General features: G+C 54.3%; 1 pseudogene; it reads left to right on the top strand.

Annotated features, from left to right (window-relative positions):
- The first annotated feature begins 1,345 nt into the window (after positions 1 to 1,345).
- LOC137770204 (cyclin-dependent kinase 20-like) lies at positions 1,346 to 8,053 on the top strand (annotated as a pseudogene).
- Positions 8,054 to 11,642: the final 3,589 nt, after the last annotated feature.

Below are 11,642 nucleotides of genomic sequence, written 5' to 3' on the forward strand. Positions count from 1 at the left end.
CACAAAGACCTAGAAGAACTGCCCTATATAAATGACTTAACCTCCTCTTTACTGTGCTCCTCCTCATTAGGGAGGACACCCACACCCTTTGTTTCCAGGTGTGCATCTCTGCCTTGCTTCTATCTTAACTAAACAAACTGTTTCTCTGTGTGCTCTCCCACTTGTTGTTGTTGTGCTGTGTCTCTAATAATAAACTTTGTACCTGTTTTTATAGTTTTGCCTCCATGAGAAATGCATTTTTCACAGGGGGCAAGAGCCAAGGGGTGGTGGTTAGGATTCCTGGTTTTCATCCAGGCTACCCAGGTTCAACTCCTGGCACGGAATTAAGATCTTGCTTCACGCCACCACTCACTGCTGCCTCTCCAAGATGAAATGGACTGTTAGATCTGAGATCTTTAGCTATCCCAAAGATGGAAAATTGTAGATTATTTTACATTTTTCTCATTGTGTATGAGATTCAGCACCTTTTCAGAAGTTTAAAAAGCTAATTGTGTTTTTTGTCAACATCCCTTCATGGCATGAACTTCTTAAAAATCACTCAGGCTGCAAATTCCTCCAAATGTTTCCTCATGAGAAGCCCTTAGACATGGACTTTCCGGGTCAGAGTTTTTACTCTTTAAACGTTGTCTTTACATGTTGCCAACTGACGCTCCCTCCACAATGCAGACCCGAACCCGTCTCGTTTCAATCATCATTGGCTTTGGGGCTCATAGGTGGAAATGGCACCTGTAGGTTCTCAGAGGTGGAAGCTTGCACCTCTAGGTATGGGGGCGAGGGTACCCTGGCCTGCCAGAGTAGCCGGCCCCGCCCCGTCACCTTTCGGCCACGCCCTCGGCGCCGCGGTCCCGCCCCCGGCTGTGCGGCTCCGCCGCGTGCCCCGCTCGCCCCGCTGAGTGCCCCGCCCGCCTCGCTGAGTGCCCCGCCTCCACCCCGGAGAGCGGCTCCACCCTCCCGCCTATGTAGCCCGCTCCCAAGGCTGTTCCGCCTTGCTCCTTGGCTACATGCCCCCGCCCCTCTGCGTAACCTGGCGTCACTCGTCACGTGACGCCCGGCAGTGCCGCGAGGGGTCGGCGGTGGCTCTCGCTCCCGCTGGCACGGTCTGCGCACGGGTGATTCCCGCCGAATGAAGCGCACTGAGGCGTGATGGCGAGGGCCTAGGGGAAGGCGCAGACAGGCCTGGACGCCGCCTGTAGCTGCCTTCGGCCTCCCGGCCTCTGCGCTCTTTCCTGCGCCGTTGCTAGGCAGCCGCATCTGGGCGCGGGAGGCAGGGCGGGCTAATGCGGAAAGGTACGGGTGCCGGGGAGGGGCTGTGATTGCAGAGGGTCCGGGTGTCTGGCAGAGGGCTATGGAGCAGTAGTGCATCCTGGGCCGCATTGGGGAGGGCGCGCACGGCATCGTCTTCAAGGCCAAGCACGTGGAGGTGAGCACCCAGCCCTTCCTCCTTCGGTTCCATTGAGATCTACCCGTTGTCCCGACCCACGCTTGGGCTCCTGCCTCCCCGCAGCTTTTCGTGGCGTGCTCCCGCCTCCTTTGCTCTCTTGAGTGGAGGGCGTCCAGCAACCAGCGGTGCTTTCTTCGGGCGAGTGCCCCCTAGGAGCGTGGCGTGGATGTCTCTGAGCTGCTTGCTCAGCGCTGCGCCTGCTGGCCCTGATTTCCCTCCAGCCCGGGGTGGGGGGCGCGTCCCACCCCCACGAGGGCCTCAGGCCTCGGCGTCGCATCCCCTTTTCCAGCCGGGGATGGGCCTGCAGTGTCTGCGTCCTGTCCCAAACAGACTGGAGAGATCGTTGCCCTCAAGAAGGTGGCCCTGCGGCGGCTGGAGGATGGCATCCCCAACCAGGCCCTGCGGGAGATCAAGGCCTTGCAGGAGATCGAGGACAGTCAGTATGTGAGTGGGGCTGGTGTTCTGAGGTGCTGGTTCCCGCCCTCCTCCACTCACTCCCACTCTGAGGTCCTGCAGTCACTCTGTTCACTCATTTGCTTCCTCACCCCTCACTCACTCCCTTTTTTCTCCACTTGTTGTTCACCCTCATTCACTCAGTTACTTCACTCATTCATTCCCCCTCGTTCACTCGCTTATTTCTTCGCGTACTCGTTCGCTCATTCACTAACTTATTCCTTTTTTCTCAAAACACTTGGTGATTTCTGATGATAATGATAATTGCCACCTATTGAGCTCCTGTTATGTTCTGCATGCCAGGTTAACTGCTTTATGTATATTGTCCTTCTGAGTTTCGTCCTCTGCTCCGCAAGGCACGTTCAGGCTCTCCCTATCTCAGGCCAGGGGAGGAGGCGCAGCCACCAGCTTACGGGTGCTCAGCTTGTTCCGCTTGTCTGTGGAGGCTTTGGCCCAGGTCTGATCGCAGAATCAGGACGGTTTAACACTGGGGCCTCCCATAGACTCTACCCTCTACTGGCTACTGGCAACACAGAAACCAGCCCCTACCCTGCTCTTGAGAACTGAAGTGTGGTAGGGGAGATGGCCAAAGGCTACAGCGCCCATCTGGCGTGGTTTGTGCTGTGACAGGCCTGGGAGGGGCTGTGGGCACACGAGGAGAGACACCTCACACACCCAGTTTCATTCTCTTTGTGGTATTCTCTCTTGTCCATGTCCTGAGTAGAGGATGTGCTTAACTTCCCAGGGAGTGACAAGGGTAGGTCCACCCACCTAAGGGTGGGTGATACTCTGACTTGTTTCTTATTCTCTGGAGACGTCCTTGATATATTGGGTGACACAAGCGTGTTATAAAACTGTGTGTGTCATCTTGGTTTTGTATGAAAATATTTTGTATATATATACGAATACATGCCTGTGTGTGCCATGTCTCTTGTAAAGTCTGGTGGAATAGACTCCTAAGGTTGACTGTAGGTGATAGGATTTTTCTCTTGCTGTTTTTTTCATTATAATTTTGGGTATTATCTGAATGTATTTGTTTGTCCCAATCTGTAAAATGAGTGTCTACTACCCTCAACATCAGAAAAACAGCAATATGGCCATTCTTGTTTTTTGAGGAAAGTAAAAGGGCTTTGCTGACAGCTTGTGTGTGGGAGAGGTGGAGGGCCCATAGGAAGCTGGTGATACGGTCCCATGTCCTGTGCATCAGCAGGCCTGAAGAGTCTACGTTCAAAACACTCCAGATCTTACCCTGGCCCAGGCCATCCTCACCTCTCATCAGAACAACTACAGCATTCTCCCCTGCCCCCCCGCCCCCCCACCACTGCCTCCACTCCACAGTCAAAAAATGTACATGAAATCATCCACTCCCTGGCTAGAAAAGCTCCAGAGGCTTCTCTTCACTCTGAAAGAACTGTCACCATCTGCTTCCACCCCACTCCAGCCTCTTTTTTCATTCACAACTTCTTAAGTGTCTCGCCCGTGATAAGCACTGTCTAGGCTCCAGGAGTGCAGAACAGAGCAGCCTCCTTCCTGTTCTTGCCTCCGGGCCTTGTGTTTGCTGTCCCCTGGCCCAGAGCTCCTTCCCAGATGCCTTCTCTTCTTTCTTCATCAGAATCTTCATCAAAATACCCTATACGTTTGTTGTTTGGTCATTTGTCAGTCATTTGTCCCCTGAGCTCCTTCAAGTCCTTTGGGACCCACCAGCCCTTGCTCCTGTTCACTACTGTGCAGCCTGCCCTTGTGACCTCGTGGGCCCTCAGGAAGTATATGTGACATGTCTCCTGCTCTCCCAGTGCTGGGAGTTGTGATCACCTGTGTGTGTGTGTGTGTTTCCAGGTGATTTTCCAGTTCGTGGGCTGGGTGGGGGACCAGACACTGCCCTAAGTCGCCTTTCTTAGACCTCCTTTTCCCTGAGTGTTTACTGGAGCATTAGAGTAGGGACTTGCCTTCTCCTGGGAGAGGGAAGCAAGAGATCACCAAGCTCCCTGATTCTGAGCTCAGATCTCATGCCACCATCTCTGCCTGCCTGGTCCTCTGTTGGTGCAAGGGCTGAGGGTCCCAGAGAGAGTCTGAGCCATGTGAGTCTGGAGGCTGACGGGATGCCCCGCTTGCAGGTGGTACAGCTGAAGGCCGTGTTCCCGCATGGCGCAGGCTTTGTGCTGGCCTTCGAGTTCATGCTGTCAGATCTGGCTGAGGTGGTACGCCACGCCCAGAGGCCGCTGACCCAGGTGCAGGTCAAGAGCTACCTGCAGATGCTGCTCAAGGGGGTCGCTTTCTGCCATGCCAACAACATTGTACATCGGGTCAGTTCCAGCATGGGCTGGGGTGGGACCAGGGGGGTGGCTGGGCTGTGGGTAGGCCAGCCCTTGATGAAAGGCATGGTTAGAAAAGGGACAGAGGGGGCAGGGCCTATGGGTAGGAGGCCAGGGCTGGGGCCCTGGAGGAGGTCGGGTCTTGCGCTGACCTGTGTGCCCAGCCTGCCAAGCCCTCCTGTCCCGAGGTCCTGTGGGGGCTCTGGAGGAACTGATGCCTCTTTGGGTGCTCTCAGGACCTGAAACCAGCCAACCTGCTTATCAGTGCCTCGGGCCAGCTCAAGATAGCGGACTTTGGCCTGGCCCGGGTCTTTTCCCCAGATGGCAGCCGTCTCTACACGCACCAGGTGGCCACCAGGTAGGGAGGACCAGTTCCCAAGCAGGACCTGGCAATAGACAGGCCCCAACCCTCCTGCTGGGAAGAGATGCTTCTGGACCTTCTGTCCAAACAGTGCTCTTGGGGCTGGTGTGGGGGCCAGGATGAACTTCCGAGGCAGCTTCCTGACAGACCGGTGACCTGGCTGTGACCACCTGCCCTCCTCTCACAGGTGGTACCGAGCCCTTGAACTCCTGTATGGTGCCCGCCAGTATGATCAGGGTGTCGACCTGTGGTGAGACGCCTATGGGCTGGGCAAGGGGGAGTGTGGGTCGTTGGGTCACCTTTTCCTCCTGGGCATTGAGATCTCTAAGCCATTTGGGGGTTTTCCTGCTGTGAGCTCTAGGTTGCCATGGGGGTGTCTCCCCTGGTTAGAGTATCTCTGCGGAGTTTGGGATCAGTGTTCCTCCCCATGACAGTTTTGAGCTGGGAGGGGTCAAGTGGGATCAGAGTGGTTGTCCCAGTAGGAAGCTTCTGGGCTGAGGTCGGGGAGGTGGTCCGAGGCATGGGGCGTCTAAGCTGCTATGCAGGGGGTGATATCCCAGGATGCAAAGTTCCTGAGCTATCTAGAGGCCTGGGTCCCTGGATATGAAGGCCCTGAACCTTTATTTGGGGTAGGATGGTTTGTATATGCCTAAGAGTTTGAGATTTGGGGGCCGTTTTGGAGTCTGCCCCAGAATGGGAGGAGGTGGCAGTGTGTCCCAGAATGTGAGGCTCTGAGAAGTCTCAGAACTGTTGAGGGGTTGATGTGTGTTCCAGAGTTGAGGCCTGAGAGCTGTTTAGAGAGGGGGATATGCTCTGTGTTCTAGGCTTGAAGTCTTTGACTGTTTGGGGATCTGTATCCTTAGCTATGAAGCCTGAAGGCTACTTTGTGGGTATCTTGACCACAGTGTGAGCTGTGGGTGCTGGTGTGGGGAGATCTATTTCCATGGTGTGAGATCTCTGAGTTGTTTGGGTTCTGTATCTGCAGGGCTGTGGGCTGCATCCTGGGGGAGCTGTTGAACAGGCTCCCCCTTTTCCCAGGGGAGAATGACATTGAACAGCTTTGCTGTGTGCTTCGAATCTTGGGCACCCCCAGTCCTGAAGTCTGGCCGGTTTGCAGGGGCCTACAGTGGGAAGGGGTGGGGGCGGGTGGCTTCTATTACCCCAATAGCTAGTGACTCCCCTGCCCCGCACCTTCTATCTCGTGGCCCCATGCCTCCTTGACTTCCCGGACCTCGGTCCTGGCCCAGCGTGGGGTCTCCTCCTCCCCTGCCCTGCTGGAGGTGCGAGGGCCAGGGCCCAAGCCCTATCCCTTCCCACCCGTCCCCAGCACACACGCATCCAAACCGAGCTGGGCATGGAGCAGGCGCCTGAGATGTGGAGGAAGCACTGAAGGACTGAGTGAGCACGTGATGTCATGAGTGACATGTGAGCAGGGGTGCATGGATGGGGGAGTGATGAGTGAATGGGAGCAGGTAGGTGACAGGGAGCGAGAACTGACACCTAAGGGGGCTGGCGGGTTGGCTGCCGGCCCTGATGGACCCCCTTCTCCTCCAGGAGATCAAGGACCTGCCTGACTACAAGACCTCCTTCAAGGAGCAGGCTCCCGTGCCCCTGGAGGAGGTGCTGCCCGATGCCTCTCCCCAGGCCTTGGACCTGCTGGGGCATTTCCTCCTCTACCCTCCACGCCAGCGCATTGCAGCCTCCCAGGTAAGGTGACACCCGTTGCCCTGACCCTCCTCGTCCGTGTCCTTTTGACCAGGCAGGTTGAGATTCTCAGAACCTGTGATGGGCTGGGACCAGAACCCCTGGAGCCAGGGTTAGGAGGGTGCAGGGCAGGTGTGCCTCTCCTGAGTGGACCCTAGAGCGGACCCTAGAGGGCAGGTGGCCAGGGGTGGCCCATTAGAAGGGCATGCACACGTCGCAGAAGAGCGAGTCTTGGGTTATTGGTGACTCACTTCTTCGTCCCTTCATTCCTTCAACAAGAATTTACTAGCATCTGGCACGTGCTGAGCATTGTCCTGGACCCTGATCCAGAGTGAACAGACGTGGCTTGTGCCTGTGGGGTCTCCACCCTGTGGTGAGGCAGGGCCGTCAGTCTGTGGGAGCTGAGGGGAGGGATGTTGGGACTGACTTTGGGGTCATGCAAGGCTTCCTGGAGAAGGGCAGGTTTAAGCATGGGGAGCTGTTTTTCCAAGAGAAATGATGAGCAGAGGCCTGGAGAGGAGGACCCAGGAGGGGTGGGTCGTGGCTGGAAGGCAGGGGAGGAGGGGAGGACCATGGGCTGATGGCTGATGGTGTGAGGGCCTCTGTCGGGTGTATCTGTCCATCTGGCCTCATGGCAGCCTCCCCTCCCTGCCCTCGGCACTAGCAGTGTGTGTTTACACATGCCCCTGGCGAGTTCCCATGTCAGCAGCACCTTCAGAGTGTACTGAGGCCAACTGACCACCTCTCAGCCCCCTGCTGCTGTCCCCATTCTAAGCGCCACCCCCCATTGCCTCCCAGAATCTGCTTCTCCTACCCATTTAGTCTTTCCTCCACGTGGCAGAGAGAGGGACCTTGTCCAGGTAGGCTGTCGCATCCTCGCCTGCAGGGCCCTCCTGGGGCTCCCTCAGAGGAGAAGCCAGGTCCTAGTGGCCCACAGCCATCACACATTTGGGGCCATCACCTCTGTGACTCTGCCAGCTCCCATTCCCCTTGCTCACTCCCCTCGGGCCCCAGGGCTTCTCCATGTCCTGGGGGTCTGTGCATTTCTGTCCCTAGGCCTCACTCATTCACCTTTCAGGTCTCTGCTTGAGCGCCACCTCCCAGGGGCCTCCCTTCACCATTCTTCAGGCCTGCAGTCCCTCCAGTATTCCTCATCCCCCCCTCATACTTTCTCTTTCCCACAGCACTAATCATTTGATGCACTGTTTGTCTTACTTCTTTATCGTGTTTATTACCCCCACCCCTCACTATGTGGAAAACTTGAAGGCAGAGCTCTTTGTTCTGTTTACCGCTGCATCTCCTGTCTCTGGAGCAGTGCACAAACAGTGAGCGCTCCGAGGTGTTGGAGTCACCTGAACGATGAGCAGATGAAGGAAAAATCCTCTCGAGGGCAATGTTCATATCTCCTCCTCGGAGGGAAGTGGCTGAAACTGGGACGGGGAGGTGACCAGTTTCCTTTTGCTGCCCCTCGCTTGCTGCCCTCAGGCCCTCCTGCACCAGTACTTCTTCACAGCTCCCCTGCCTGCCCACCCCTCGGAGCTGCCGATTCCTCAGCGCCCAGGGGGACCTGCCCTCAAGGCCCCCCAGGACCCCCCCCCCCCCCACGTCCATGACCTCCACGTGGACCGGCCTCTCGAGGAGTCGCTGTTGAACCCGGAGCTGATTTGGCCCTTCATCCTGGAGGGCTGAGACGTTGGGCCAGGCCCCACCGGCGTGTCCCCCCCTTCCCTCCCCAGGACAAGCCAGACCTCTTGTTCTTCTGCTCCGGCCTGATTCGACCACAGTGGTCCTGCTCCTGGCCAGGCCATCCAGCCTCAGCAGAGGGGACCCTCGGCCTGTGCTGTCGGCCTCCCATCTGTTGCTGGTAACAGATCCATCAGAAGGAGGCAGTGAGTTCCGCTGCCATGCCTGCCATGGGGCTGGTTCTCTAGTTGCTGCCTTCCTGGTCAGGGACAGTCCTGGTAGAGCCATTTGGGGGAGCGCTGAGTGTAGGATGTCCTCATGTCGGAAATCCAAGCGGGAAGGAAAGTGTGATTTGATTTTGTTCTCAGAGACATTAGACACTAGTTCACTTTTGAGATTTATTATGAAAACGCCCGGTAGTTCTGCGTGACGTTTGCCCCTCTTCCTTTCCAGTTGAGGGAAGTGGCTGAGGTAGCATCATCCCCTGGCCCTTGCTTCTCTGTGGTCACTGGGAAAGTGGCCCCATTCATGGCGACTTTAGTCTTGGGGGATTGCTAGCTGCTTCATGTGACAGAGCTCCCTTTTGGAGGTGAGTTGGCAGCAATCAGGACCCAGGAATGGCTCAAGTTGGGGACCCAATAAGTGACCCTCCACACCTTGAGCTGGTTTACCAACATCACCCTCAGGATACGGGTGAGCCTGGACCACATGGGCCTCCTCTTTACTCAGAGATACTGGGCAAATAAGAAGACAGACATTCCTGGAACTCATTTGTTAATTCAGTAAATCCCAATACAATCTGAACTGGCTCTTGTTTTTCTTATTAAATAATTTGGTAAGCCAATTCTAAAGTATATGCAGAAATGAAAGGGTTAAGAGGAGGCAGAAGCAGAAGAAAAGGCAAAAAATGATGAAAGGACTTACCCTATCAGATAGCAAGACTATCATAGGGCTGTAATAAATAAGCAACGTGGTATTGGTTCACAGATAACAACAGATAAGTCAGAGAAACGTATTCTTAGCAATCTTGTATTCTTAAAATATTCATTTTGTGCTCATGTGGATAAAATTCTGTAAGCACTGCAGTCACAGAGGTGACTAACAGTGCCACAGTCACTGCCCTCCAATCTCTTAGAGGGCAAAGCACAGTAAACTCCAGTTGTTGCTTTCAGGGAAGAGTCTGAGTGTCCCACATGTCTTTAAAGATGTTTTAAGGATCTGGCCTCTGCCTGTTTGTCAGGCACATTTGTAGAGTCTAAGCTTCAGTCTAGCTCAGTTTCTGGTGTCCCTCACCTTCGTATGAATGCAAGTCTGTACCCAAACCCTGACCACTGACCCTCAGCCAGTTCCGCTCACAAAGACTCTAAAGCTTACTCCACCCTGACATTGACCCTCACCTTTACCTTAAACCTTACACTTAACCTGACCCTATCACCCTGACCCTGACATATACACTGACTCTCACCCTCACTCAATTCTTTGCCAGCCCCTTCCCCACCCATGCCTGGCTTTGATCTTGGCATTGACTCTGACCCTCACCCAAACTCTGACCCCGTTTGACCTAGAACTAAACCTTGTCCATGAACTTGGCTCTTATCTTAACCTTAACCCTGAGTCTCTAATTGACATTCCTCTTACCTTGATGCTCATTATGATCCTGATCCTGACCGTTAACATGTCCCTTACACTTGCCCTGAACTTGACTTATCTTTGACAATGACAGCTTCTCTCACACTGATTGTGAATACTGTGATAAATGAGATACTCACCACCTTCAATGTGATTCTGACCCTCAACCTCACTCTGCCCCTAGACTGAATCCTCACCTTGACAAGGACCATCATACTGACACACCCTGCCCTTGAACTTGCGCCTTGATGCTGAACTACACTGTACACTCAAGCTGAAACTAGTCTGCACCCCAAGCCTGACCATGATCCTGATCCTGACCCTCATCTTGACCTAGACCTCAATTTCATCCTGACCTGGGTCCTCATCCTAATGCTGAGCCTCACACAGAACATGGACTCACACTTGGCTGTCACCATTGACACCCTAATCCCATCATGACCTTGAACCTGATCTAGACCCTGACCCTGAAATTGAACTTCACACTGACACTGGCTTTCATTATTATGATGACTCGTCCTCAGCCTGATCGTCACCTTCATCTTGACCCATCCTCACTTTGAAACTTAACCTTGAACTTGATTTTGACTATAAACCAAACTCTGACCCTCTGTGGTAAGCAGAATAATGTCCCCCCGCCCCCACCAAAGATGCCCATGTCCTAACCTATGAATACATTGCCTTACACACAAAAGGGACTTTGCAAATGTGATTAAAGGGTACAGACTTTGAGATGGAAAGAGTATCCTGGATTATGCAGATTGGGCCAATGTAATGGGGGTTGGGAGGAGGGTGAGTTGGAGGAGGAGGACTTAATTCCTTCCAGCAGCAATGGAAAAGGGACCCACCTTGACTTTTAATTGACCTTGACCTTCACAATGAACATCATGCTCACCCTGACCCTGACATTACCTCACATTGATGTTGACCCTGAACCTGACACTGACTCTAATCCTGAACATCAACCTCACCCTCACCTTGACCCTGAATCCTACACGGAACTGGACATCCACTGTCAACTTGAATCCAACTTTCAATCTTACTTTCACCCTGACAATAACCATCATCCTAATCCTGAGATTCATCCTCTCACTGATCCTCTCTAATGGAGCCTCAACCTGATCCTAACCTTGGCTCTCACACTGATCTTGAACTTGATCTTGAACCTAACCCTGGATCTAAAATTTCCCTCATAGTGATCTTGTCCTTGAACCTGATTCTGACACCATGACCCTGACCATTGTCTTATCTTGATCCTTAACCTGACATAGAATTTTACCTTGAACTGGACACTCACCCTCACGCTGATTCTGATCTTCATCACTCTGTCTCTGATCTTACCCTCATCCTGACTGTGACCCTGGCTGCTCTGACATTGAGCTTGATCATGACCTTCACCCTTACACTAACTCTGATCTGATCTCGGCCAGCACCACGACCAAAACCAGGGTGAGGTCCAGGGTTGGGGCTAAGGCTAGGTAGGGTGAGAGCCCGGGCAGGGGCCATGATGAGGGAAGTACCAGGTTAGAGCCAGGGCTTGGGCAAGGGCCAGTGCCAGTGTAAGACGGAGGCTGAGGGTCATTCTGAAGGTGATTGTGAAGGCCAGGGTCGGGGTTAGGGCAAAGCTCAGGATGAAGGTGTGCATTAGGGTGAGTCAGGGTCAGGTGAGGGTAGGGACAGGAGTATGGTAGATGTCAGATGCTAATGAAATCAAGGGTGATGATTAGGGCGAGGTTGAGGAAGAGGGTCAAGGTCTGGATAAGGGCCAGCACCAGGGCAAGGGCTCGAGAGGTGCGGGGTTCAGGGGCACCACAAGGTCCCGCGTGAGGGTCAGTGTGAAGGTCAGAACAAGGATGAATGTCAGTATAAGGGGGTGGGCGAGGGTCTCAGCGAATGTCAGGACAAGGGTTGGTTAGAAGCCAGTCTAAGGCCAAGTAGAAGCGGGGCCGGTGAGCGGATTAGTAGAAGTGGGTGTTCCGAACAGAAGCGCGGAGGCTGGGCTAGGATGAAGCGAGCGGGCGGGGCTCGGCCTGCGGGGGCGGAAGCGCAGCGAAGGCGT

The sequence above is a fragment of the Eschrichtius robustus genome, chromosome 10 (genome assembly GCF_028021215.1).
Source record: "Eschrichtius robustus isolate mEscRob2 chromosome 10, mEscRob2.pri, whole genome shotgun sequence".
Classification (NCBI taxonomy): Eukaryota; Metazoa; Chordata; class Mammalia; order Artiodactyla; family Eschrichtiidae; genus Eschrichtius; species Eschrichtius robustus.